This window comes from Solanum stenotomum, chromosome 10 (assembly GCF_019186545.1).
Source record: "Solanum stenotomum isolate F172 chromosome 10, ASM1918654v1, whole genome shotgun sequence".
NCBI lineage: Eukaryota > Viridiplantae > Streptophyta > Magnoliopsida > Solanales > Solanaceae > Solanum > Solanum stenotomum.
Window position 1 is genome coordinate 3725678 of NC_064291.1, and position 25364 is coordinate 3751041.

General features: G+C 33.8%; 1 pseudogene; it reads left to right on the top strand.

The window, feature by feature from the left end:
- The first annotated feature begins 359 nt into the window (after nucleotides 1-359).
- LOC125878250 (patatin-17-like) overlaps nucleotides 360-25364 on the top strand; it is a 50920-nt pseudogene continuing 25915 nt past the window's right edge.

Below are 25364 nucleotides of genomic sequence, written 5' to 3' on the forward strand. Positions count from 1 at the left end.
AATCTAAGCATTCCTAATACATGGAAATTCATGGTATTAGTAATGCATGCATTATTTTTTTTAATAATATTACATAAAGTTAATGCATATATTATTTTTTCCAATACACTCTATCAAACGACTCCTTGTTATGATAGTCGGGCCCACACCAACTATAAATTCACTTTCCTTCAATTGGGCCCACTATCCACGTGTCGAACGGATTTTCATACAACTTTTATTGGTTATGTCAAACTCAAAATAAAATTTATCAACTTGTTTACGTGCCTATATATACCATGCTTGTTATATGCTCAAAGCACCAACAAAATTTAAAAACACTTTGAAGATATAAGTTTTTATTAATTATAATCTGCAAAATGTCATCTACTAAATTTTTTTTAATTTTAATTTTTATGATATTAGCAACTACTAGTTCAACATTTGCTACGTTGGAAGAAATGGTGACTGTTCTTAGTATTGATGGAGGTGCAATCAGGGGAATCATTCCGGGTGTCATTTTTGAATTTCTTGAAGGACAACTTCAGGTATCGTAAAAATATTTTGTAATGTATGTACGTAAGTGTGATACTACTATAGTCATTCCGGGTACCATTCTTTATTTTCTTGAAGGACAACTTCATGTATCATAAAAATATTTTTTCATGTATGTATGTAAGTGTGACATCAATATCGATTTTTTTCTTTTTTTACGCTTGAATTGTATTTTTTTCGATGCTTATTAGTGATATAATGATTAGTAATAGTACTTCTATTATCAATAGGGTCATGATAAAGCTAATTATTATTCAAATAAATCATGGTTTTCTTATGTTACAACTTATTTGCTAGTTTTGTAGTAATTTTTTTTAATATATAAATGTATCTGATTAATAAGTGAGTTATTTCTGAGTTATTATTTATACAACTTACTTTTCTTTTTAAGTCAGGAAGTGGACAATAATACAGATGCAAGCTTGCTGATTACTTTGATGTAATTGGAGGAACAAGTACAGGAGGTTTATTAACTGCTATGATAACTACTCCAAATGAAAACAATCGACCCTTTGCTGCTGCCAATGAACTTGTACCTTTTTACTTTGAACATGGCCTAAGATTTTTGATTCTAGGTACATATACATATTTTTAATTAATTTATCTAATTTTAATTTGATACAGAGTTTAAAAGCGTGAAAAAAGATTTTTGAGTATTCTGATATTAAATTAAAGATATGTCAAATGTATCAATATTTGATATTGTGGTCTTAAACATGTCTAGTTGAAAGTTGAAATCAAAAAGTCACTATAAAGTAAAAACAATTACTTACTCTCTTTGTTCCAATTAATTATGTGGCACTTTTCGTTTTTCGAAAGTCAAACAGTTTAAGTTTGACCTAGAATTTGCGCATGAAATCTGCAAATTTTTTGAAATGAAATTTATATACTTGTAAATTACGTAAAAAGTATTAAGTCACAATAATTGATAATTCAAAATGTTTAAAAAATTTACGATCAAAGATAAACTTGTTTGAATCTCGAAATCCGAAAAGTGTCACATAAAATGGGACAGATGGAGTACATTGTTCTTAGATGGACTAAAAAAAAAATGGTCAAACAACTCGAAAGAAAGAAGGAGAATATGTTTTGAGTAATGAATTATATTTAGGAAAAAATTACAACTAAAGATATTATATCCTCTAAAATTTCCTACCATTGTAAAAATTACAAAAATCTCTTCTGAGATACATCTCTATCCCCTCTCAGATACATCCCTCCTATTAAGTAATGCATCATTTGTAATGTATCGGATAGCCAAGAAATATATCAGAGAACAATGAAATATTCAGTATTTTTGTACGCAATTGAGTAAACTTCTGAGATAGAATATATATAATTAACCCCATATATGAGATTTTTGTTCTTTATACTTATATTTAATTTGGTTACATTATATTATATTATGCAGAGGTCGTCCAATTCTAGGCCCAAAATATAATGGAACATATCTTATGCAAGTTATTAAAGAAAAATTAGGAGAAACTCGTTTGCATCAAGCTTTGACAGAAGTTGTCATTTCAAGCTTTGACATCAAACAAATAAGCCAGTAATATTCACCAAGTCAAGTGTAAGTCAAAATAATTATAGTGATTTGTACTTTTTGAAATTCTTATTTATTTTTTGGTAAATATATATTATCTTAAAAATATGTATATTTTTAAAATGCAGTTAGCAAAGTCTCCAGAATTGGATGCTAAGATGTATGACATACCTTATTCCACAGCAGCAGCTCCAACATATTTTGCTCCACTTTACTTTGTTACTAATACTAGTAATGGAGATCAATATGAGTTCAATCTTGTTGATGGTGGTGTTGCTACTGTTGGTGATCCGGTACTAATACTACTTTTTTCGATTCAATTTTTGATCGATCATGCATATACATATATGTTTTTTCGAGAAATATATATCTATTATGTGTGGATGCATGCATGCAGGCGTTATTATCCGTTAGCGTTGCAACGAAACATGCAGAAGATCAGGATCCAGCATTTGCTTCAATTAGGTCATTGAATTACAAAAAAAATGTTGTTGCTCTCATTAGGCACTGGCACTACCTCAGAGTTTGATGAAACATATACAGCACAAGAGGCAGCTAGATGGGGTGTTCTAAAATGGATGTCAGTTATACAGCAAATGACTAATGCATCAAGTTCTTACATGACTGATTATTACCTTTCTACTGCTTTTCAAGCTCTTGATTCACCAAAACAATTACCTCAGGGTTCAAGTAAGTCCCAACTTATCGGGAACTTACAAAAATCTCACTAATTTACTTAGATATATATACACTAGTCTGCAATATTACCTATTTTATCAGATCACTAATAATGCATCTTCCTTGCCACTCTTCCATCATGTATTTGGTATCCTGAATATATGCGAATCACACCAGATGCATACATCAATTTACATGTATCTGGGATACATACAAATCTCACTCGCATTTCTCTTTATTTTGTGTATCTGGTAGCAAAAATCTGTGTATCTAAGTATATTTTTCTTAATATATGGTAGGAAACTCTTAATAAGTGGCCGATAAGATACGTAATATTTTATTAAAAGTATATATGATAGTGAAGTATGTCTAATTATGTAGTTTTTTCATTATTATTATTTTATAATATGCATGTCATATTTTCTTTGCTAACGATATGAGTATATTTAATTCCAGGAAAATGCATTAACAGGCACAACTACTGAATGGGATGATGCTTCTGTGGCTAATATGGAATTATTAAAACAAGTTGGTGAAAACTTATTGAAGAAACCAGTTTCCAAAGACAATCCTGAAACCTATGAGGACGCTCTAAAGAGGTAAAACTCTGACGCATTCGATTCTGTCGGTGCTTGAAATAATTTTTTTCTTTTTTTTATATTACTATATCTCGTCAGTCAATAATATTCATATTAGATTTCTTATAAATCTACTTTATTGCTAATTAAAATAGTTTATTTCATTGTAGGTTTGCAAAATTGCTCTCTGATAGGAAGAAACTCCGAGCAAACAAAGCTTCTTATTAATTCAAGGTCTTGGATTGTAGTAGTAACCTTACTATGCTAAATAATAAGCGCTTGCAATATTTATGATTGCGCGCATTTAATTAGTGTTTCAACCTCAAAAATAGAAGAGTTTGAGGGATAAATTTGAATAGAAATGTTTCTTTATGTAATTTGTGTTTGGATTATGTAGCCTTTGTACTATGGCATTTGAATCTTTGTTTCTAAGCAAAAAGAATATATATATATATATATATATATATATATATATTATTTGAAGTGCCAAGTTAATATTATACAAGTAATTATGATATGATATAAGAGATTCTTGAGCTTATATGCAAGTGGGTACCAACAATTAATCAGACATCCTTAATATGTTTGGCTAATTTTTAAATCAACTTATTGTGAAAAGTGTTTTTAGAAAGTGTTTTTAAAAAAAAGTATTTGTTTGTGAGAAATAATTTGTTTTTAACCAATAAATAAAAATGAACTTTTTAGCATCAATTAATATTTGATCAAATTTTTTAAAAGTACTTTTAAGTGTATTTTTCTTTAAAGTGTTTCGCAAAAAAGTGTTTCCAGGAAAATTTTATATTTTTTTAGCTTCTGAAAACAGCTTCTAGTACTATATACTATGGAAAAACATTTATTTTCTCTCAAACACCTCATTTTTAAAAATAAATTTGGTCAAGACTTTGACCAGCTAATACACTTGGTCAAACATCTTTTATAAGTCAATTTGACCAACTTATAAAATTAGAATTTTTTTTGGATGAGATTATGATTTATGACTTATAGATCAAAAGGAATAAGTTAGGAATTCTAATTATAGTTTTTGACTTATTTTTCGTCTGTTTGACTCAAAAGTCATAGTTAACACAATTCTAATTTATGATTTTTTACAAAATTTTTGACTTTAACACAAATGTTTAAAAATACTTTTATATTTTATTCAAACACTACAAAAAATACTTTAAAGTTATTTTAGCATTTAAAATAAATTAATCCAAATAAGCTCTTAGTCAAACGCCCCTCTAAAATAGAAAAAAACAGGAATAACAAATAGAGAAAATTTCTTCATAGACAGAAAGTAATAAGGTATAACCTTAAAATTGACCAAATGTGCACACATTTGTAATAATATATATATGGTTACACAAAACAAAAAAATAAGTAAAAAATATCTAATAATTAATATTGCATAGGTGTTTCAAACATCATATCACAATAATTTCTTGAACCCACTAAATCATCACACCATAGGATCACATTAGTTCATTTAACATGATATGATTAATTTTAATTTATCAAATTTAACCTATATAAAATATTAAAATGTTTCAACCAAGTGGATTCATTTGAACCTCTTTGACCTCGGTCCGGCTCGCTTATAAATGTAATAATTGTTAGATTACTCTGCTAATAAATCTGATTACAAAGAGTAAATGACTATCCTAAACTTGAACCAGAGACTTTTCATGTGATTATATAACCCTCGCTTGTTAATCGATGTTTTCGTACTCTAGAAAAGATAGTCTAACAATGGCAACTAGAACATCATTTTTCATTTTACTTTTTTTGGTAGTAACATCTCATGTGTTGGGAGAAATGGTAACAATTATTAGCGTTGATGGAGGAGGCATAAGAGGAATTATTCCGGCTACTATTCTTGCTTTTCTTGAAGACCAACTTTAGGTATCGATGTATCGAACCTATATTTTTTAAAAAAAAACGTATGTGTGGGTGTGGCATTACTATATATTTTTAAACATTTGAATTGTATTATTTTGATGATTATCATGTTGGGATAAAAATAACAAGATGACTTATCAAAACTAATAATTAAAAATCTTTTATGACGATAAATCAAACAACAAATCTATATTATAAGGATCTCGTATGTCCACAACCCGATCTATATATGAAAAAATTGTTCGTCCGTCATGAAAATTCTCTTTTAAGTCTAAATCGTGTTGTTTAAGGAACAATAATTGTTCTCCATGTTTAATTTATCGTTAGACTTTGTTACGTATTGAAAAAGACGTTATAGGGGTCAACCTCAGCAAGGACGTTGAGTCCATAGAGGGGTGTATGTGACACCCCAACTTAAGATAAGAAAACCTCATCAAATAAGAAATCCTCAACAAAGATGTTGAGCCCATAGAGGGAATGTATGTGACACTCCAACTTAAGATAAAAAGTCTCATATCGGCAAAATACAAGAAAGATGTTGGGTATATAAGTAAACAGGTCTAACCAACAAGCTAACAATATCACTGACGGGTGGGCTGTCACATATTATTTGTCATGCCCCGAACCTACACCCTGGACGTGGCCGGCACTTGAAGACCATTGCTGGCCCCCAAGCTAACCATTGGCCTGGCTTTCTTAACTCAGCAGAAACTTAACTCAATGCAATGAAATGTTATAAAACAACCCAACTGATACAATCTGGACAAAAAGGCAACTCGAGTCTCAAAATAGAATACTTATATGTATATACAAAGATGAGAGACTCAAAACTAACTGACTGACTGTCTATGAAGCCTCTAACAATACTGAGATGGATGTTGGGACAGACCCCGCAATATCATAATAAAACAAAACTAGGAACACAAAATATCCGAATCCTCCTGAAAGCAATGACGCTCACCACTGACTCTGGAGTGCTAAACTGGATCAACGACGTGCTGGATGCTGATCCTAGGTACCTGCGTCTACATCATAATAAGATGCAAGCCAACTGGCAACAGTACATGAAATGTACGAGTATGCGAGCTGGAAAGCTAAACCACAACTTAAGCTTGAAAGGAATACAAGAGAACACTTACCTTGGCTCTGTTCAACTCATGAAAGACTGAGCTCAATATATAAAGCAATAAGACACATGCAATATATAAAGCTTGTAAAACTATTAAAACATGACGTCAAAATCATATTTATAATATCATAAAATACCATGCTTCCTCTCAAAGTCTACTTGTGCAATGCATGAATGAAGTCCCATACCCCCATCCATACTAAGCAGAACCCCTCGAGAAACCATGCAATTTTCTACTGTAGGAGTTTCTCTAACCGATAACCATCACTAGGAAACTGAGTGGTGATACAACGTTTTACCTCACGTTGCCCAAGGACCATCCTATACCTTGCCATGATATAGAAGCTAACTTTACTAAGTGGATCCACTAGTCTATTGTGAAAAGGATTCATCTAAAAAGTATGACCATTTTCTACCCATGATGGCTACATGGTTCCTATGTAGAGTTGAGTTAATATGAACTCATGTCCCCACTTCGGTGCTCAAGACTACTCCCAAAAATACTTTAGCTCATAAGTGTTTTAAACACATCTTTCTTTAATTTGAGATAATTACTCAAAGCTACCCTCTTAAAAGAGATAATTGCTCTTGAAAACTCTATCTAAAAAAGAACATATCAAAACCATATTTTAATATGATCATTGATGACTCGGGAAGTCATACTGCATAAAGATTGATGGTACATCTAGAGACCATACTGTTTAAACATTGATGACATATATACTCTATTGCCATACTAATCATGTTTTAGAAACTCTTTCGCAAAACTCATCTTTTTCTTAAAACGAATAGTACTCAAACTGCTCAAAACTCTTTTGGAAATCTCAGTTTCCTCTCATCTTAAATGTGAAAACATTTATAAACTTCTTTGGGAATACTTAGTTCCCTAATGGCTTTTGAGAAATGAACTCAACTTTAAGCTCTTTGCTTAACTTGAAACTCTATTCTCTTTACTTGACTTGAAACTCTATGCTTTGCTTGAAACTCGATACTCTTTACTCAACTTGAAACTGGAGTCATAAAATGAAGTTAAAACATTCAATGAAGACTTTTGGAAAACCTTAAAGACTTGCTTCGACTTAACTCTTAACTTCTAGGCTTGACTCTAACTTCGCTTGACTTTGATCCTAACTCGCCTTGAATTGGAATATGGATTCAAGGTATATGATCACACGTTTATAAATGAGTTCTTGACGTTTAGACGTACCTTGGAGTGTTGGAAACAACTATGTAACATAGGTACATTACCAAGGAACATGCATGAAAAAGTGGGGAATGAAAGTGGAAACTTGACGTTTTTGGCGCTCTGCAAGGCGCGGAGCGCCAGCCCTACAACTTCAGAAGGGGCCTGCTGGCGCTCTGCTAGGCGCGCCGCCCCAAGGGCTGGACTTCAGAGTCCCTTTTGGGGCGCGACGCCCCAGCCCTTTTTTCCCGAAAACTCGACTTTCCTCCCTCTTTTCACCAACTCTAAACCCTCTCAACCTCAAAGGTTCCAACACCAAACACTTAGAAACATCAAACCCCTCAACATACAATAGATTTAACTCAAAAACACCACCGGAAACACACCAAACCAACAAAAACTTCAACACAACACAACTACCACTTCAACAATCATCATCACAAGACTTTAACAAAGCACAACTAACTCTTTCTCGGAATTAAAACGAGTTTGGCGTGTGGGGGAAAGAACCACCCCAACACTATGAACTCACATACCTAGTAGGGATCACCCCCGACGAAATCCACGACGATCCTTGACGAAACCTTGCTTGATCTTCTCTTTCTCCTCTTCTTCTCCTCTTCACTCTCAAACCCTTGACCTCACTCTTTTAAAATGGGAAAAACTGATCTAAAAATCAGTCTAACACATTAATATAACCAAAAGAATTGGTTAGTGAAAAGACCAAAATACCCTTACAAACTTCCGGACGGACTTTCTTGCCAACTGCCCAACTTCCAAAGGGCATAACTCACTCATACAAACTCGGAATTGGGCAAACTCGACGGCGTTGGAAAGATCATTCCACGAGCTTCACAAAAATAACTGGAACTACACCTAACTCATCCCGATATAGGAGTTATGACTGCTCAAAGTTGGCCAAAAACTCACTTTTCCCCATACTTAACCAAATTTCCAGATTTTTAAATTCCTTCCAAAAATGACTATTTCCAATTCTAAGCCTCTTCATCGTTATTTCAAAATGCCGGATGTTACATTATTTCCATTCTACAACATATGTGTATAGGTCAAGTCAATATCGAAATATGTTTTAATACAAAAAATTGATTTCAATTACAGTGCATTACCTCCAATTTTTGCTCCCAAATATGATGGAAATTATATTCACAAAGTTTTGCAAGATAAGTTGGGAGAGACTCGTTTGCATCAAGCTTTAACAAATGTTGTCATTCCAACCTTTGACATCAAGAAAAATCAGCCAATAATATTCACTAAGTGCAAGGTAAATCTTTCATATATATATTATATTAATTTATTAATTAGTTTAAAATTTATTCAAATTAAAATGAGTTGAGTTATAATGAATTAAAATGTTTTCTCTAAAAATATTTTAACAAGATTGGGTCAATTTTTCTACATATCAATTCAATTTTTCAATAGGATGAGTCAATAAATGAATGGATAAATGATCTGTCTAAATTTGAACGACTGAGAAAATTATATTTTCATAGACTAATTTTAGAAATAATTATATAATTATACAAACTTATACGCAGTTAGCCAATTCTTCTGAGTTGGATGCAAAGATGTGTGACATATGCTACAGCACAGCCGCAGCTCCAACATATTTTCCACCACTTTATTTTGTCACTAATGATGCTAAAGGAAATCAAGTTGATTTCAATCTTATTGATGGTGGTGTTGCTGCTGCAAATCCGGTACGTAATTAGACATACTTCACTATCGTTAGAAAATTTTTAATAAAATTCCTCATGTTAGAAAAATTATTTTGTATATATAAGGTCAATACATATTTTTGTATGTATAAATTTTAATTTTGATTCCTCCATCAAAAGTTATAGTTCTATACCCTCGTAGCCAAAAAAAATTATGTGATAATTCATCGCTAAATAGGATGGATATCTAAAGTGTATACAAGGAATATAATAAGTGTAGAACTAATATATACATGATATACATATTGAGTATATTTTATATACGTTTTTAAATAATTAATTGTTCTTTATGAATTGTTCGGGGGTAACTAATTGTTCTTTACGATAACAATGTGGATAACTATGTATCTACTAGTTAGATGACTTTTCGGAGTGATATCTCAACATTATAAATATAGATATCACTCACCATTTGGCAGACACTTGAATAAGAAGAAAAGTTCTCTTCTATCTATATTTCTTGCCTTCTTTTCTTTATAATTATATTATATTGAGCTTGCTTTTATAACACGTTATCAGCACGAAACTCTAGCCAATTGAGATTTTGAGTTTTCGTGTACATCCAATGCCATTAACTAATATTGATGAGTCAAAAGAGAAAATTGCTAGAAAGGTGGTTCCTAATTGATGGAGCAGACCACTCAACAATTTCCAGAAGTTAAAAGCAGAAAGCGACACAGGAGAAGGCACTTTGAAAATTAAGTGTACTTTAAAAATATGAAATGGCAAGCTGCAATAAAAGTTGATAAAAAACAAATCCACTTGGGTACAGTTGGCACTCAAGAAGAAGGTATAAAGTTTTAGTAGCATGAGTTTGAATATTATTTTGATTACTTTGAAAGACTTAGAGGGTGAGTCAATTGTACTTCGGTCTATTATATCGTTGGTTAAGGGTAAGACGGTGGATTCAAGTTCCATCCCACCAAAAGGGTAAGACATCAGGTTAAAGTCCAGATGCACCATAATGAAAAATGTTTGAGGGTAAGACGGTAGATTCATGTTCTATCGCACTAAGAGGGTAAGACATCAATTTGAGTTTTGATGCACCATGATGATAAGGATTGGGTTCAAGTCCCATAAAATTATCGCCTAAGACGCCTTATATGGGTAAGACATTGAGTTTGAGTCAATGCACCAAAGTGATGATCATATAATGATGACTAAGGCTTTGATGAAAAGCCATGAATTCATCCTATTGAATTTGCTCCATTCTTTGAAAAGAATGTGGTAGCAATGTATGACAACTTTGAAACGCACTAGTTGATTTGCTCCATTCTATCGTATGAATATGGTAGCAGTGAATAATAAGTCTGAAAGACGACAAATGATTGAATGTATGAATAAGGGCGTGGAGGTACATAATTATAATAGTCATCATTATGGTAATTATAAATAGAAGAATATTATGAGTTCTTCAAATAGTCCTTCGAACAATGAAAATAATTTTATCATCAAAATGGTATGAAAGGTTATTGGACACGCGGTTATCGTGTGACCTAATTTGATAAGTTCGTAAATCCTCCATCAAAAAAAAGAATATAAAGTGATGGTGCACTTTATCTTTCAAAGTGATGTTGAGGCGAGTCAAGTAAATATGTCAAATATAAAGGTATCACATGTATAAATGGTTATGGTCAACTCATGAAGAGATTGTGACTTGTAATAAGCATGTGAATGTTGCCCATTCTTAAAAGTGAATGTGACAAGATATATATGAAGAAAAAATATGAATAAGAACATATTCATGTATGGTTGAAAATATGTCACAACTCACCTCTACTGGAGGTTTAACAGAAATAAATAAATTTTATTTGGCAGGAATGGTTAATGGTCGTGTACGTTTATACGTCATAAATATTCTGGTATGTTTATTGTGAACTACCGAGAGGGCAAAAGAAAGAAATAATTCTTGCCTATAAAGGTTGTGGCCATGACCAAAATAATATTATTGTGTGGCAATACAAATTTGCCATTGGTTGTGTACCTACGGTACAATAAAAGTAAAGCAAGAAACATGTCTTGCTCGTAATAATTTGACCATGACAATAATAATATAATTTTCTCCTTGAAGGAGATGCTCACCATATGAATGGTGTCATGGAATAAGTGATAGTACACAAAAATTAATTACAAGCTCTAACGAGTTGTGTTATTGCCAGATGAATAATATTGGGGTTGTAGTAAGTATCAAAAGAAACTTTTTAAGTTTCAGATAAATTGAAAAGAAATATTGAGACTATAAATTATGAAAAGATTTAATATCTTCAGATTACTACAACAGAAGTGGTTATAAATATTTATGTAAAAGATTACCCATTTTTTCCTCTTGTTTGTTGCACACAAACATGGACATGCTGATGAAATCACATGCAAAAGTGAACTATAAGTGTACTGGAATAAAGATCAGTTGGCATGATTGGTTGGCATTCTGATTAAAATATGATGCAAAAATAATAATAATTGAGAATTCACATAGTTATATACTGAAGAAATAAAATATTCTTCGAGAATTCTCTTGTGTTGCTTATTCTCATAGTAAAATTATCATTGTACCAGCTAAGGTTGAGATTGTATTCCCTGAAATTATTTGGAACATATAAAAAAGTGAATATGGGCCCATTCACCTGCCATGTGGATCATTTGCAACTATATGATAGATGCATCTATGCAATGGTCACATGTGCTTTGTTGTCAACTTAAAAATTGGTGTTTGTAAGGTTGTTTGCTCGAATTGTTAAATTAAGAGCACAGTTCCGAACTGTGAAATTATATTGATCTGATAATGCTAGTTGGATTAGCAGAAATTGTATGCCTCCAATTATAGCTAAACCCATGAGAACAAAACTCCCAAATAAGATTTGGTATGAGATGAATCTATTTAACATGTAGCAACGCTTGTATGCATCACGCCAACAAAAGTGTCCTATCAAAATTGGTTCAGGGTCAGGACCAAATAATTTCCATCTAAAACGTTGAATGTGCGGTTATGATTTAATTGCTCCACCACGCACAAAGATGAATTCCCAAATAAGATTTGGATGAATGTTAGATTTTCTAACATTAGGGGGAGAGGTGACTGACAGCTGAAAATTATGTGTGAGTTAATTATGAATTATCTAGATCCTCGTTAAAGGAAAATGTGAACTTGAAGTTCAAGTGATAATTCATTTGCATAATATTGCAAATCTATTGCCAGATGAATTTATTGACCCTATGTTATAATTCAGCTGCAAATGCTCTAATGAGAAGTCCTTGAAGGACAGAGTCTATGATATGCCTGAAGCGTAATAGACCAATCGGTTCCAAATGAAAAATTCCTTGAAGAAGGAGAGGAGAAAATGATCAATATGGTCATGATAATGAGGTAAGTGCTAAAAAAAAAATCACCACGACATAACACTTCATAAAACCTTGGAAAAGGTTCAGGTACCTAAAAATGATGAAAAATGAAGAGATCTCGATAAGTTATGTCATATTGGAATCGATATCAAATAACCGTCAACGGTATCTTTGATATGAAATAGCCCTCAATGATATAAATTGTGACGAGAATCTTGAATTCAAATCTGTCATATGGTGTGGACAGATAAATGATTGGCCAAGTAAAATGCATAATTCAAGTATATTTTGTTTCACTTAGAAAAGTGATGTCTTGGACTGATAGTCCATAAATCAAGGTATAATGTAAGTGGGGTACAAATAAATTATTATGTGATGGTATAACCGTAAGATATCAAGTACGGCTAGTGCCTTAGGGCATAAAGGTTTGTCGCAAAAATCCTGACATTATTGGAGACATTTTCTCCTATGGTGGATGCAATGAGATTTATTTTGATCAGGCAATATATGAAAACTTGAATGCATATAATGAATAATTATCATGTCTAGCTAGACAATATTGAAGGTTATATGAAAATCCTTGAAGTAATCGAGGTGTCTGAAACATATAAAAGTTTGAAAGAAACTTTTTCAATAAAGTTTCAAGAATCTTTATATGGATTGAAATAATCAATGAAGAAAGGGTACAAAAAGAATGATCCTAATTCTCCTTGCATTTTTATGAAAAGGCCAGGATCTGAATTTGTTATAATAGTTGTGTATGTTGATGACTTGAAAATTATTAACACTCGTAAAGAGCTTTGCAAGCTATTGAGTGTTTGAGAAGGGAATCTAAAATGAAAAGATTCTGGAAAGACAAAATTTTGTTTTGACCTACACATTGAGAATTTGATGAATGAAATATTTGTCCATCAATCAACATACACAGAAAATTTTTTATGCGATTTTATATGGATAAATCACATTCATTGAGTATCCCAACAATTATTAGATCGCTTGACATAAATAAAGATTCACTTTGATCTCAAAAGAAGGATTAAGAGTTTCTTGGTGATTAAACTCCATATCTTAGTGCAATCAGGGCACTAATGCATCTTGTTGTAACAACCCGGAAAACTAGTAAGACCAAGCTAGAGCCTAACGGAAATTAAACTAGTAGGTGAAACTATTGCCTAACGAGTTTTGTTTTGAGTTTGATGTGAGGTTTGAGGGTGTAATATGAGTTCCCGAGCTTAGGTTGAGGAGTTTAGGGGTTAAAAGTCAAGGTACGACCCCCCAAAGACCAACCAAGGGTCCTTGAGGGGGACCCTAAAGTCTAAACCCCCAAGGCTGCCTAAAACCAAAAAGCTGCCAAAATAGGGCCACCTACGGCCAGTAGGTTGACCCACGCCCCGTAGGTGGGGGTTTCGTGGGTCAGGCCCTAAAATGCAGAGTTGCAGACCCCACCCATAGACCTGCAGGATGGGGCATCAATGCACCCACGGTCCGTAGGTCCATAGGGCGTGGATTGCACCTGTAATATGCCCCAAAGTCGACCAACAGGTGGTTCATTTAGTTAATTCGTTTTTAAGTTGTTTTGAGTAGGGGTCATTTAATATAGTAATTATACATATATATAAACTATTTTATGTCATTAAATACCTCATTAATTCATTATAACCCAAGACCCAAATCAAAACCCAACTACTTTCCCCTCCAAAAATCTTCTCTCTAGAAACCTCCATTGAAGAACAAAGAAAGAGATCAAGGAGAGCTTGAAGAAGGGAGATTTTCAATATGAATTTGGTTGGATTCTACACCTAAGGTAAGGAAGTTTTCATCCTTGGGTAGCCTTCAGCCAAGGAGCCCCTTCAAAAGCTTTTTATCTCAATTCTAGAAAACCCAGAAAGTTAGGGTTTCAACTCAACCCATGGATTCCTTTCAAAGTTGCTTTTAAAGGTTGAATTATGTTTGTTTATGAATGTAAGACTGATTTTCTATAATTTTAACTTGAATCCTTCAAGAATCCATGAGTTTCCCCAATTCTTGCTATGATTCTTCTCTACATTATGAATGTTGTTGCAAGTTGGTTCAATTGATTGGATGTGAGTTGATTATGATGTAAATACATGATTTAAGTATAATTCTACATGTATCCTTGATTAACCTAAGATTCTATGATGAAATTGATATAGTCTAGGGTTATGTCATGAAAGAGGCAAATTGAGGGTTAGAGGTGACCTTCTAAGAATGATGAACTTCTTTACGAATTGCCTTAGATTAGATCACCTAGACATGAATGGATTATGAGTAAAGCTTCTAGACATGAACTAATTGATTAGGGCTTATATGATGGATCATGTTGTGTGGTGTTGAGATTGAGTTTATATGTTTCCTATATGACTATAATTGATCAAGAATGAGGCATATGGTTAGGTTATTGTTGCTTCCAATTGCACACGCAAGTGTACGCGGTCGCACAAGTAATATAGTGGCTCTTAAAAGAACCGGATTATCGAACCCAAAGGACTTGTCAATTAATTATTCTTACTAAATTATATTAATTCTAATGATTTATTTAAGGGAAGGAATTCAAAAGATGAATATGTTAACTAAACTAAAAATAAAGATAAAATAACTAAAAAGCAATTAACTAAGAAAAGATAGATGTCTACACAATCAATGAATGAATCGATCGAGGATTATAATTTAACTAACAATCATGTTTAGCATCAATTTCATCAACTTATTTGATTATCTAGTTATTGGACCACGGGGTTAAATGCATGATCATGGTCTCCCGACCTCTAATCGCCTACGATAAATGACAACCTAACTATATCGTTCAGCAGGGATAGGTTGGACCAAGTACCGAGCATTACGATTTTTTCCTGTATAGTGACCAAACATGGTTTCTAGGTATATTCCTATCCTAGATACAAATTAACCCTAATTATTAAGAGAAAATCATGCTCCTTATATTCCACTTCTATCCTCTTATTCCTCTCCCAAGTTCAATTCGAACAATATGTTTATTTCAATGGTGATCAAACATCAAAATAGTAATCACAAGAATATAAGAACAACTAATATGATAAACAAATCATGCCGAATCAAAACACTAAACAATCATATTGTAAGTAAATATAATTCAAGAACGAGAAGTTTAACTCCACATAGACATAGAGCAATTACAACGAATCATTCAAATAAAAGATGTAAAATAAATAAAAGAGAAAGAAAAGATAAAACCCTAAATCAAAAGCTATTTTCTACATTCATCCTCCACCCCTCATAATTATTCATATGAACTATTTATAGATGTAGAAAACCCTAAATAAAATAATTGAGTCCAAACTAAATTAGGATCCAAAACCAAACGGAATTGGATTCCTTTTCTTTTCTGCGTGAGGCAGTAATGCGCCGCCTCAACCCTGCGCTTCTTCATTCTTCATATGAAACCACGTGGAATATTCCAATTCCAATTCTAATTCTACTTCAACCAACATATACATTATTTTATAAAGTTTAATCCATTAAGTTGTCTGCTTTATTTCCTTCTTCAACCTTCCATATTTAATTCATTTTAGCTACAAACTTCTTCAATTTTACATCAATTTACTCCTACAAATAAAATATACTATTTAGCACAATTCATAAAATTCATTCTCAAAGAGGAAAAATATAAATAATAAATGTGAGGCAAATAATGATTAAAAATATGTATTTTGGCCTCACATTATTTACCTTAAAGATTAGGTATACATGTTGGTCATGTGAGGCATTGCTTGAGAGTAAGGCTTGTAGTATGCAGATGACTCCAAATGCTTTAAGGGTAAAAGCTAATATGAATAAGTTAAGAATGTTAAGGCTTAGAGAAGGAAGCCAATATGTATGTTGAGTTGTATATGGCCCTATGGTGAAAAGACTTCATCTGCATGACATCTAATATGAGTATATGGATCTATGCATGGAGTAAATGTTGTACTTGAGTTATAACTATATCTATGTCTCATGGATTGAATGCTAGATATGTTGACTTAAAATGACCCTTGAATGCAAGATATGAGGTGTATGCATGATTATGATATTATGTGCATGTTTACGAATACTTTGAGTATAAAGTGTTTATTATGAAAATGTTGTTGTTGTGTCATTGAAAGGACAATCACACACACATACACCCCATGCATGAATATGACTATGATGTTACTAAGGTGTTACTTATGATTCACTTAGAAAGTGAAGATCTTATGATTATTGTTTAAATGTGGTATTGTTGAAAGGTAGTTCTCCCCATACCCTTACACTTTATTATGTATGATATGTTATGACTATGATAGTATTGTTGTGTTATATGAAAGGTCATTCTCATGAACACACTACAAATACAATGTGAAAGGTTTACTCACATGTTGATGATTCTAAAATGAAAGGTCATTCTCACTTAATGAATCTATGAGCTATTATGATGATATGTTGGTTTGAGTGCCTAGTACATTCTCTTATGACCATGAACTTAAGTAAAGACTTAATATGACTTTTAAAGGGAATTATGCTTAGCACCGAGTGAATATGACAATGAGATGGAAGCTTTTACACTAGAAAGTTTGGCTTCCCTATGTAAGTTATCTCATGAGATGGAAACCTTTTACGTTAGAAAGTCCGGGTTTCTAGTAGCAATCTCCCTATCCCCATAACTATGTGCCCATATAGGTATATAGCTAGTGGATCCACCTAAAAGCTATTATGTTAGTTCTACCTTAGGCAAGTAGGACATCTTTTTTCGGTGTGGGAGTAAGACACCGGATTTCATGTAGCTCACATGGTCTATGTTGGTTAAGGCTATATTCATTATATGATAAGAATATGAATTATGAGAAGAACATGAGCATGTTATATGGTTCCTCAAGAGGTTCTACTTATTATGAATGGGGATATGGAACTTCATTCGTGCATTGCACAAGTAGACTTTGAGAGTGGGCATGGTATGTCTCTTTTATGATATGATGCTTATGAGTTGAATGTATGTTTTATATGAATTATGAATATGAACATGAACTATGCTTATGACTTCTTAATGAGCTTTACTTAGTGTGAGTGGGGGCATGGGACTTCACGTATACATTGCACAAGTAGACTTATGAAGGGATTATGGTTGAGGTTCTTTTATATTATGAAGACTTATGGATTATGTATGAAAGGTATGTATGAATTCTAAGGTTGACTTCACTTGTTACAAGTTATGAACATGAATGACCCCTTACTTATGTATGTTGGATATGAATAAGGTAAAGTAAGATATGTATGTTGTTGGTTACCTAAAAGTGATACTTAGTGTAGATAGGATTATGGGATCCTATCTATGCATTGCACAAGTATGGCTTAGGGTTGCTTATGTGATAGTTCTTCTATGATGAGATGATCTTGGTATTTGACTATGTGTATGAATTATGCCTTGTGAAGATTGGGATATGTATTATGTTATGTTGGAGACTATGATTGTTACTATGATGATATCCTTTATGCTATGATGAATTGTATGTGAGTTGCTTTATGTGTTGCATTCTCCAACTATTTCAAAGATGATGTTCAAAAGTGGCATATAGCATGGTTTTAAAGAAAATGTCCCTTTTATGCATGTTTTAAGGATTTTTGTGCATGGCTTCCATACTTAGTACTTTTTGTGCTAACCCCATATTTCTACATTATCTATAAGTGTAGGTTTTGGAGATATTGGATATCATCCTCGTGGCTAGGACCCTAGTAGATCAAGAAGAAGAAGATTGGTGAGTCCTCATAGTATACGAGGGCTTGACCATATGTCCTTTATGTCTTTATCTTATGTTTATGATTATGCTAAGGGCTTGTATGAGACCCCTTCGGGGTCAAGTACATCGTGTTACGTCTAGGGGGTACTCCTGGGTCGTGATAAACTTGGTATTAGAGCATAAGGTTTTGGGATAATTTTAGGATGTCTCAAACCACATCTAGTAGAATCTTGTTCATAAATGTGAAGCGCACCACATTTTATGAATAGGAAGCTATTGGATGTTAGGAAAAATTCACTTCTTCATTCTCTAAGTCGTGCCGTAGATCTATAAGCTCTCTCTCTCTTATCCCTTATCCGATGGTCTTTAGGATGTGACTATTAGAAGGGTTTATGCTACAAAGAGTGAGGGAGAAAGGTTGGTTGAGATGCCAATTATGGCTTTGTACTTGAATAGATTTGAGATGATAGATTGTGATGTTGTCTTTAGTATGAATGATGCTTCATTGTTGCCTTTATGTTATGAAAGATGTTTAGAGGAATTTGTGTAGGCTTACTCCCAAGGGGGAGATAGTGTGCCTACCTAGCAAGGTGATTATGATGTTATGATAGAACCCGATTTAGTCATGATGAGTTTTGAGGTATGTTGATAGATTGGTGGAATAGTGGTGCTTAAGTGGTGCCTAGAGGTGTTGAGTGAATAGACTCTTTTAAAATAGGATATAAGTGTAATTCTCCATGGTTTAGAATCATCTTGTGTGATGAGTGTGAAAGTTTAGTTATGACTTGCTCTGACCTTAGAATTGAAGAAAGTGATGTTGTAAAGAGTTTGTATAGGCTTAATTCCAAGTGGGGGATAATGTGCTTAGATTGTTAGATCATTGAGTGTCCTTGATGTTCATGAGTTAGGCTTGCTTGATAATCTCACCTTAAGAAGTGTAGTGAGTTTGAGAAGTTTAATCCCAGTTTGGTAGGCTCATATGAAACTTTGAGTGGTATTGGTAAGGTTGCTTGTGAGGGAGAGTGCTTAAATGAGAACCTCTCTAATTTAGAAGTACCGATTGGGATCTTAGACCGGTGAGTTAAAAAATAAAAGAGTAAGAAAGTGCTTCCATGAAAATGTTGAGGAGTGGTATTTTAGTAAGGGTTTTAGTTGAAGGTGCTTATTTGGGAGGCCAAGGGCCAATGAGATGTCCCAATATCCTTATGTTCCCTTCTATTCCTCCTCTAGCTCTAGATAATAAGTCCTCCTTGACTCATTTCATAATTTTGGAGTCTTGGATGTTGTATGTGTCCTATGATTCCCTTGTCCCTTAGAGTTACTCTTGTTAACCTTGGTAGGGTTTGGATGCATGGTTATTAGACCTCTATTGGTTTCAGAGCCCGGTAAGGTTATAATGAGCCTTGGTAATGCTTGAGTTGTTAGAAGGAGTAGTATTTGAGGTTTTAGTAAAAAAAAAAAGTGGGGGGGNGGGCTTACTCCCAAGGGGGAGATCATGTGCTTAGATAGCAATATTGATTAAGAGTCCCGATATCCTCATCATTTTCTTCTATTCCTATTCAAGCTTGGGTCCAAAAGTTCCTTATGGGCTTGTATTATGTTTTGGAGTCATGTGTGTTTTTAGAAAATTTCCATGACCACCTTATGCTATGTATGTTCTTGGAAGGATTCATGTTTTATATAAAATAAGTTTTTCATGATTTACATGTTCCTCATGTTGTTGTGCATTTTAGTATAGAGATGGCATATTTGACTTCGTGAGATGATTTGATGAACATGCTTTGTTATGCTTTTTGTGAAATGGCATATTGGCTCCATAATGTTGTGTTAAGCTTACTTTAGTCGGTAAAAGATAGTTCCTCCTATGATTATGTGATTGAAGATGTTTAGAAGTGTTGGTATAGGCTCACTCCTAAGGGGGAGATGGTGTGCCTAGCTAGCATGGTTATTATGTGCTTATATGTTGCCATGACTTCTTTATATGATGCATATTCATGAAAACTTGTGTTTTGAAAGAAAATGAGATTATGTGCACTGTTTCCCTCATGTTGTAGTGCTTTGAGTAAGAGTTGCCTATGGTACTTCACGAGAAAGTAATATGAGCATGTTTTAGTTAGGAGTTGAGAATTCCTCCTTAAATGAAATGCATTTTGAGAAGTGATTGCATATGAGCTCCATGAGAGGATGTTGAGCATACTATGACTAGGAGAAGGTAGTTCCTCCTATGAACGCAAGAAATGTTGCATTTCATGCATATTAGGTTGGTAGATGTAGTTCCTACCTCCTTATGTTGCATTGATTTTGTGTTGGTTTGGAGTTGATAATTCCTCCTATAAGTTGAGCATTATTGAGATGTTTCATGCATGATGGGCTGCTAGTCTTGAGTCTTGAATACCATAAAAGTATTTAAAGTGTCATTCGAGGATGAATGTTCCCAAGTGGGGGATAATGTAACAACCCGGAACACTATTAAGACCAAGCTAGAGCCTAATGGAAACTAGTAGGTGAAACTAGAGCCCAACGAGTTTTGTTTTGAGTTTAATGTGAGGTTTGAGGCTGTAAAATGAGTTCCTGAGCTTAGGTTGAGGGGTTAAACGTCAAGGTACGACCCCCCAAAGACCAACTAAGGGTCTTTGAGGGGGACCTTAAAGTCTAAACCCCCAAGGCTGCCTAAAACCAAAAAACTGCCAAAATGGGGCCACCTACGGATGGTGCCGTAGGTTGACCCACGCACCGTAGGTGGGGGTTTCGTGGGTCAGGCCCCAAATACAGAGTTGCAGATCCCAACCACGGACATGCAGGACGGGGCATCAATGCACCCACGGTCCGTAGGTCCATGGGGCATAGATTGCACCTGCAATCTGGGTGCAATCTGTCCCAAAGTTGGCCAACAGGTGGTTCATTTAGTTAATTCTTTTTTAAGTTGTTTTGAGTAGGGGTCATTTAATATAGTAATTATACATATATATAAACTATTTTATGTCATTAAACACCTCATTAATTGATTATAACCCAAGACCCCAAATCAAAACCCAACTACTTTCTCATCCAAAAATCCTATCTCTAGAAACCTCCATTGAAGAACAAAGAAAGAGATAAAGGAGAGCTTGAAGAAATGAGCTTCTCAATATGAATTTGGTTGGATTCTACACCTAAGGTATGGAAGTTTTCATCCATGGGTAGCCATCACCCAAGGATCCCCTTCACAAGTTTTTTTGTCTCAATTCTAGAAAATCCAAATAGTTAGGGTTTCAACTCAACCCCATGGATTCCTTTCAAAGTTGCTTTTAAAGGTCGAATTATGTTTGTTTATGAATGTAAGACTGATTTTCTATGATTTTAACTTGAATCCTTCAAGAATCCATGAGTTTCCCCAGTCCTAGCTATGATTTTTCTCTACATTATGAATGTTGTTGCAAGTTGGTTCAATTGATTGGATGTGAGTTGATTATAATGTAATTGCATGATTTAAGTATAATTATGCATGTATCCTTGATTAACCTAAGATCCTATGATGAAATTGATATAGTCTAGGGTTATGTCATGAAAGAGGCCAATTGAGGGTTAGAGGTGACCTTCTAAGAATGATAAACTTCTTTACGAATTGTCTTAGATTAGATCACCTAGACATGAATAGATTATAAGTAAAGCTTCTAGACATGAAATAATTAATTAGAGCTTATATGATGGATCATGTTGTGTGGTGTTGAGATTGAGTTTATACATTTCCTATATGACTATAATTGATCAAGACTAAGACATGTGGTTAGGTTACCTTAAAAATTAGGTATACATGTTGGTCATGTGAGGCATTGCTTGAGAGTAAGGCTTGTGGTATGAAGATGACTCCTAATATTTTAAGGGTAAAAGCTAATATGAATAAATTAAGAATATTAAGGCTTAGAGAAGGAAGCCATTATGTATGTTGAGTTGTATATGTCCCTACGGTGAAAAGACTTCATCTACATAACCTCTAATATGAGTATATGGGTCTATGCATGGAATGAATATTGTGCTTGAGTTATAACTATATTTATGTCTCATGTGATGAATGTTAGATATGTTGACTTAACATGACCCTTGAATGCAAGATATGAGGTGTATGCATGATTATGATATTATGTGCATGTTTATGAATACTTTAAGTATAAAGTGTTTATTATGAAAATGTTGTTGTTGTGTCATTGAAAGGACAATCACACACACATACACCCCATGCATGAATATGACTATGATGTTACTAAGGTGTTACTTATGATTCACTTAGAAAGTGAAGATCTTATGATTATTCTGTAAATGTGGTATTGTTGAAAGGTAGTTCTCCCCATACCCTTACACTTTATTATGTATGATATGTTATGACTATGATAGTAGTGTTGTGTTGTATGAAAGGCCATTCTAATGAACACGCTATGAATACGATGTGAAAGGTTTACTCACATATTGATAATTCTAAAGTGAAAGGACATTCTCACTTAATGAATCTATGAGCTATTATGATGATATGTTGATTTTAGTGCCTAGTGCATTCTCTTATGACCATGAACTTAAGTAAAGACTTAATATGACTTTTAAAGGGATTATGCTTAGCACCAAGTGGATATGAAAATGAGATGGAAGTTTTTACGCTAGAAAGTCTGGTTTCCCTATGTAAGTTATCTCATGATATGGAAACCTTTTACGTTAGAAAGTCTGGATTTTTAGTAGCAATCTCCCTATCCCATAACTATGTGCCCAGATAGGTATATAGCTAGTGGATCCACCTGAAAGCTATTATGTTAGTTCTACCTTAGGCAAGTAGGACATCTCTTTTCAGTGTGGGAGTAAGACACCGGATTCTATGTAGCTCACATGCTCTATGTTGGTTAAGGCTATATTCCCTATATGATAAGAATATGAGTTATGATAAGAACATGAACATGTTCTATGGTTTCTCAAGAGGTTCTACTTACTATGAATGGGGGTATGGGACTTCATTCGTGCATTGCACAAGTAGACTTTGAGAGTGGGCATGGTATGTCTCTTTTATGATATGATGCTTATGAGTTGAATGTATGCTTTATATGAATTATAAATATGAACATGAACTACGCTTTTGACTTCTTAATGAGCTTTACTTAGTGTGAGTGGAGGTGTGGGACTTCACTTATACATTGCACAAGTAGACTTATGAAGGGGTTATGATGGAGGTTCTTTTATATTATGAAGACTTATGGATTATGTATGAATGCTAAGGTTGACTTCACTTGTTACAAGTTATGAACATGAATGACTCCTTACTTATGTATGTTGGATATGAATAAGGTAAAGTAAGATATGTATGTTGTTGGTTGCCTATAAGTGATACTTAGTGTAGATAGGATTATGGGATCCTATCTATGCATTGCACAAGTATGACTTAGAGTTTCTTATGTGATAGTTCTTCTATGATGAGATGATCTTGGTATTTGACTATGTGTATGAACTATGCCTTGTGAAGATTGGGATATGTATTATGTTATGTTGGAGACTATGATTGTTATTATGATGATATCTTTTATGCTATGATGAATTGTATGTGAATTGCTTTATGAGTTGCATTCTCCAACTATTTCAAAGATGATGTTCAAAAGTGGCATATAGCATGGTTTTAAAGAAAATGTCCCTTTTATGCATGTTTTAAGGATTTTTGTGCATGGCTTCCATACTTAGTGCTTTTTGTGCTAACCCCATATTTTTACAGTTTCTTTTTAAGTGTAGGTTTTGGAGATATTGGATTCCATCCTCGTGGCTAGGACCTTAGTAAATTAAGAAGAAGAAGATTGGTTAGTCCTCATAGTATTTGAGGGCTTGACCATATGTCCTTTATGTCTTTATTTTATGTTTAGACTTACGTAAGGGCTATGTCATTAAGATTGTATTCAAGAGTTTTATTCCACGTATAATAGATGGTTTGAGACATAGTGTTTAGTCACTCTCATTTTTATAAAAGACTTCGATTGTAAATAAAAGTTTTAAATTCCGCACTATTTTACTATGATCTTATGTTTATGATTATGCTAAGAGCTTGTATGAGACCCTTTCGGTGTCAAGTACGCCTTGTTACGTCTAGGGGGTAATCCGGGGTCGTGACACTTGCTAACAATACTCGACCAGGTATCTGTTTTGCAGTAAATTTATTGGCAAGATTCAGTTTTGTCACTCCCCGAGCTACCCCCGAGATGCGGACACGGGACCTAGGACCACAAGTGACCCCAAGCTAACCCTGCTGACATGATCATGAGTATACTAAAGATAATAAACTGTTGCGGAAGCTAAATCATAAATGAAAATGAAAAGATGGGGAATACCCATATACTATAAGTGAGATAAATGAAAACTGATGAGTTTAATACAAAGAAGACATTAACTCAATACTAAGCTGAATCTAACTATGCCTGAAATAAGCCTCTAAACTGACTAGAAATGTTGGGACATGCCCCAACTAGGTCTAGCAAAACTGAAACTAAAGACTGAAAATACTGAAAAGGAACTCATGACTATTGTCCTCAAAGAATGAGGACTCACCACTGATTCTGCTGAACTGGAGATCGGGAATCGATCTAAGCGTGATCTGGATGCTGAGAACCTTAACCTACATCACGAGAAGATGTAGCGTACGTATGTGTCAGTACTTGAAAGGTACTGAGCATGCAGGATAGAGTAAAACTGAAATAACATATAACTGAACAACACAATAAAGCAATGAAATAATCTGAACATGATATAGATACTGAATACTGAGCCAACTGAATGCAATGACCAATTTATAACATACTGACTGAATACTGAATGAACTGTAAATATGGCCAATGCAATAGAGTCTGACTGAACTGTGGGAGCTACTAATAACCGACATAAAACCACATGAGCTAAATGTGGAGTCTGATGTATACGCCCCATCGAGAGGACCCAATATACCCTGCCAGAGGTATAGAGGCATGTTGGCGTGATCACTAAACTGATGTTGCCCACAG